This window comes from Cupressus sempervirens, chromosome 8 (assembly GCF_028749045.1).
Source record: "Cupressus sempervirens isolate cs-2001-9-10 chromosome 8, ASM2874904v1, whole genome shotgun sequence".
In the NCBI taxonomy this organism is placed as follows: Eukaryota; Viridiplantae; Streptophyta; class Pinopsida; order Cupressales; family Cupressaceae; genus Cupressus; species Cupressus sempervirens.
This window is the reverse complement of record NC_143125.1, coordinates 449,478,501-449,484,078: the sequence shown is the minus strand read 5'-3', so window position 1 is coordinate 449,484,078 and position 5,578 is coordinate 449,478,501. Positions and strand designations below refer to the sequence as shown.

At 35.5% G+C, this 5,578-nt stretch overlaps 1 long non-coding RNA gene across 3 annotated transcripts; it reads left to right on the top strand.

Moving 5' to 3' along the window:
* The first annotated feature begins 359 nt into the window (after positions 1–359).
* On the top strand, positions 360–4,253 carry LOC149543157 (uncharacterized). 3 transcript variants are annotated; one of them, XR_016355601.1, is made up of 2 exons: positions 360–415; positions 4,050–4,253. It is a non-coding gene; the product is annotated as an uncharacterized LOC149543157 (long non-coding RNA). The 3 variants fall into 3 exon arrangements; XR_016355599.1 differs by lacking the exon at positions 360–415 and adding an exon at positions 827–978; XR_016355600.1 differs by lacking the exon at positions 360–415 and adding an exon at positions 827–3,927.
* The last annotated feature ends 1,325 nt before the right edge of the window (positions 4,254–5,578 follow it).

The window sequence follows — 5,578 nt, the reverse complement described above, 5'->3', positions numbered from 1 at the left end:
AGGTGTTCTAAGACCAGGAAAGGTGCAAAATAATTACGATTAGTTTCCGTGACTAGTTATCTGGTAGTTTTGGCTGCTCAACAGGAAAATCTTGGAACCCCACTGCAAAACTGGAGCAGCAGAAAAGAACCCCAAGGTAGAAGGGTAAACCAAAGAGCTGGTAGGAAGCTCGGATCACTTCCGAAGCTTCCAGCAGAGGAAGATTTCTGCTGTTGGAAAGAGGGCCTCCAGGACTAGACGGATCTGGGATGACTAGAGGGGGGACCAAGCTGGCACTTGGTACCCAAAGCTAATCCCCGAGCTGATGGCCCTAGAGGAGGAAGTAATAAGCGAACAAGATTGTGAGTGGTCTGGAAGCCAAACGACCTTCTGAAGATTAACAGCCGAACACCTCTGATTTGTGAACCCGAAGAAGGTGGGTAGACTAAACCCTTGAATAGGCAGTAGAATCTCCTTCTGATCTTATAATAGATAGGACACGAAAAAATGAAATGCTCCTCCATCTCAGCCTCCCCATTGTTGCATAATTGGGAAATCTTGTTTCTCAATGAAGTTGATGATCAATCTCGATGCAACAGAGGTGTGAGTCCACTATAAAGTAACCAAGGGTCCGTTTGGATCATGGATTTGAGTAGGAATTAATTTGAAATTCTCAAAAATTCCTAATCAACTGTTTGAGTCTGCAAAATGGGAATTGGAATTTAGGAAAAATAGAATTCGGTATCCTCATTTATCCTCTAATTCTAGAATTTGGTCTTCCATTCAGATAGTTGGAATTGCTCAAAGGCCCATTAATTCCAATTTGGAGAAAACAGGCATTCCAAATTAATTGAAAGCAAATTTTTTATGTCCACCACAAACGTATTTGATTTTGCGGTCAGTTTTGGTCTGCAAACATATTGTCGTTGCCGCTTTTGCTCACTGTTTCTTCTACTTTGTTTGCTCAACATTTTTGGTCTGCAAACATATTGTCCACAGGTATGCATTTGGGATGCTTTGCTTTTGCAGCTCACTAGGGTTTTTTTTTCTTCTATTCCTCCTTATCATAAATTTCATCCGTTTCTTTAGGTTGTAGAGGTGAGTTCATTTGATTATCGTGAGGTTGCAGCCTTCATTGGATGAAATTTCCTTGTAAGTGTCAATGTGTTATCTAGGGCTTTTTTTGAGTCGTTTGCTGTTTAGGGCCTTTTTTTTGAGCCGTTTCTAGGACAATAATGGCTGAAATCCTACTTTACTCCATTGCTGCAACTCTCTTTGATGTTTGATATATATATATTTTTTGTGGGTTTGGGATCGCTACCTTTAGCCATGCATGAATATTTCTTTGATTTGTTTTTGTATTCCATGTAATGGGGTTCGCTGTATAATATTTAACCATCTAGAATGGTCGAAGGGCATGGTAAGTACAAGGTTTTGATGCAACCTCCGGTTCCTCAATGATCGGGGGTGTTATTGTTAAGTTTGTTATACATACCAATCTTTTGCATGCTAGGCTCGCACATCAACTTACCCACCATTTCCTTCCACACATCTTAAGTTCTTGGGAATCATATGCGTGAATCCAAACGAGAACCCTAATGAGGATGTGGCATACGAAAACCTTCATTTTCACAAGAAATCTGGTCAAGACTCTCAAATTCGCCGAGGATCCCTACAAATCATTTAATACATTTGAATACCCATCTGTATTGATTAGGAAAGCTTAATCTATTGTCTCATATTGGGTGAGGCAGCCATAACCAGGTAAACCACGAAGCTCATCTCATTCCCACGTCATTCATCCAAATCCATTCCACCCAACAAATCCCTCTATAAAATCCTTTCATCCTGTAAAGCTCTTCATCACAAATTCACAGGAAAAGCCCCAAACTTTGATTATTATTGCAGTACAGGATGGCATTGAAGCTAGGTGATTTAGTTCTAGACTTTACAACATATTCAGGCCACGGTCCCATTCATTTGCACAACTACATTTCAGAGAGCTGGTTTTATCCTTTTTACGAAATAAAAGTTTAGCAAAGATTTGAAGGGCAAGAGGAAGACCTTCACAGGCAGCAACAATTTCATTGCATAGCGTTTTGTTTTGTTTATTGCTGTTGCTGGTTTTCCTCTGTTTTCTGTGGTCTTTTGTTTTGTTTAGTCTCATTATTGATGACTCTCGTATGGCTTTTTTATAATAGATCCAGACCCTTTCCATGCTTAATTTCCTCATTGCAAACATTAACAATAAAATGGCTTTTTAATTTGATAATTCACCAAGGCCTTTGAACAACTTTCTGAAAAAAAGTATTGAAAAATATACCATTTAAATTTTATCTTTTGTTGTGCTTTATGAAATTTACTCCTTTACAACTCATGAATCTGAATCTCCATTTTCTTCCTCTTAGTGTCCTCAATCCTGACCTTTCATGTCAACTGTATCTTTTGCAACCATGACAATACCATGCCTTCCCTTATCATCATGTTCTTCTCCATTACTTGGATAAACCACTATGACTTCATTTGTTTCTTTTCAAATGCTTTCAATAACATCCTCAAGAAATTTTGTTACAAAGCAACTGTAAACAATTTTTTACCTCTTTTCACTACATCCAATTCTAGTATGGCTTTTTCAAGCTCAAATTATATTTGATGAATCTTTTTCAGTAAAACTGCCCAGAATAAGGGCAATTCACACTTACAATCTTGACTTTATTTCCTTGGATTTACAGGCATCCTCTTCTGCAAAGAAATTCTTAATGAATTGTTGATGATCAGTTCCTGCCTTTAGCAACCCTTTGACATTTTCCACAGATCTGTCCAAGCTAAAACATTCTGGAAAATCCAAAACCTTCAGGGGACTGTTGGGACTGTTAGACTGTTGGAATGTTCTTTATCTCTGTTGTTAAGTGTGCTTTAGAAGTCTTCTACTTTGCTCTCACCGTCATAAAACCTTGTCTCTTTCATGATTAAACCCTTTCTAGTGGCTCTACAATTTGTCAAGGTTTTGGTAGGATTTTGATCACAGGTGGCGTCTCTAAATATACAACATTCTGATCTTATTCCCAAATGCCACCTCTGTATACTTCATACCGCCAGCTTGTGTTCATGAGGATCTGGGGAAAGAGGGGAGAGAGTTATTATCTAATAGAATCTAAACTAGGTTATACTAAATGTTCAGTGTAATATCTAAAAGAATCTGAACTAGGTTATACTCACCAATTATCATTATGCTACAACCCCACAACAACATAGCATGTTTCCTTGTAGTAACTCTTTGTAGTTCTACCATCTCATTTATACGAAGTCATTTGCACACTTGGACCAAACTCACTTTTTAACTTGACATTTGTACACTTTCAGTCATAGATCAAATTATTCTGAAGTTTACATTGTTATGTCTCCAAGCTTCGAACCTTTTTTCTGCCTCCTGTGATACTCTGTGACCGAGTTACTGACTTCTCACCAGTTCAATTTTAATATGGAGTGTAAATTATCCTTCCAGCATACTACAACTAATCTTTTGTTCAAGGTGAGAACTTGTAACTCAGCTTTTCAGAATTACGCAGAATTTCTGACTAATCTACAATGCTATCGAACAGTAAACCCTAAAACGGAATATTTATACTATACAAAATTTATTTCCAAAGAATACCCTTTGAAAATATTCCTTAAAATAGAACAAAGAAGATATTTGAATCATGCAAATTACTATTAACTTCTAAAATCAAGGTAAGAAGATTATCTCACACTAGTAAGTTTCTCAGAAGAATGATTTTCTAATTAGATCAATAAAAGATTTATAAATAAATGATTTTTAAAGTTACAAAAAATCATTTAGAATTTCACAATTGATGGCAAACAAGAGGAATGTCATGGGCTTTATCCTTCTTGTCATGATGTTCCTTTCAACAACCACTGCAATATCTTCTTTGTCTTCAGAATCGGGTGAGATATGTGTATAACTTCGTTTAAAATTTATCATATGGTATTTTTTATATTATTTGTTTTTATTAAATTTGGTACACATTGTATTCAATATTTAATGAGAATGTGCAATTTGACTGTAGGTTCTCCTTCACTTTCGTCTTCTGATTGTGAAAAATATATGTATTACACAGAGTGTGAAAAATACTGTTGTTCTTCCAGACTACGCAAACCTTTTGGTGGCTGGTATATTTGCTGTGGTACGTTGTATTGAATAATTCTCATGACAGGAATTACTATAACAGTATATTTAAGTTTATCGAATAAAATGAGAAGAATACAATTTATATGATTCTTCAAATAGATGAAAGCTCTCCTTTTAATTAGTATTTTCAATAATTTTAAAGTAGAAAACTTCATTTAATTAATTTATTATGTATGATTACTTATAACTTGTTTTCATGCGTTCTGCCGTTGTAAAATCGGTCTCAAAAAACTTGGAATACAAATTCGTTCACTTTGAAATGGCTACCTTACAATTTAGTTTAAATAAGAAATCGTCTTCTAAATCATCCCCACTACAAATTACGATCCATTGCCCTTGCTCACCAGGCTTGGCTGCTACTGGAGGTTCTTTTGCTGCAAAAGAAAGCATTTATAAGAGGAGTGGTTACGTCTCTATTTTATAAAATCTCACCACCGCAAATCCCACCCCTGCCAATATATTGAATTTAACAGTACCTCAATATTTTGACTCGAGTATTAGTAGAGGAAGTCTTAAAAAAATATTAAAATTGTGATGCCTACCAATTAATCACTACTCGAGTTTACTCAAGTTTGCCAGTGATCCAATTTGAATAAGGTCTCGAGTTTCTTTCCAATGATAGGCCTGCTTTAAAAGAAAAATATTTGTCCACAACATACATTTGAGTTGGGACTGTTTGAATAAAAAGTGTTCATCATTGAATTCCACTGTTAACTCTGTTAACTCTCAGAGAGCTGTTCATCATAGGGTTTTTGTATTTTATTAATTCCATGGATCTAATGAAATTTGTCTCTACATTGGTTTTAGGTTCGTGATGGATGTAATGAAGATAAAATATTCTACGACACATTGCTAGGAAGAGAAGAGTTATTTGTGCTCTTGTAGTTGGTCTTGTGGCCTTTGCTGCATCTAGAGCAGCGGCTGCACAAGAAGGTAGAAGAACAATATGTATGCGCAAAAAAGAGGAGATTCTCTTGTATAAATGTATTATCTATTCGAATGAGACTAATTGTCATGATCAAATTTGAATGAGTAGACAAACCTTCTTTCATCTAGCTAATACTTAGGCAAAAATGAAACATAAAAAGTACATTTCACTTAACGCTAGAAAAACAATTGGTGATGTTTCTCCATACTCTTGGCTATAATATGAGGAATCGTAAGATTGCTAATAACTTTGGTCACTCAGGAGAGACATTTGAATCACATTTTAAATCATGCTAAAACGATATATTAAAAACACATTTCATTCATGTTAAAAAAATAAAAAATAAGAAATGCTTATTCTAGTTGGTATTCCAATTCCAGAAATGTGCACAACCAAACGGAGGAAATGCATATTCTCATAATGAATTCTTGGTGAACCAAACACTCCTAAATTGAATTCCCAAAATTGTAATCTGGATT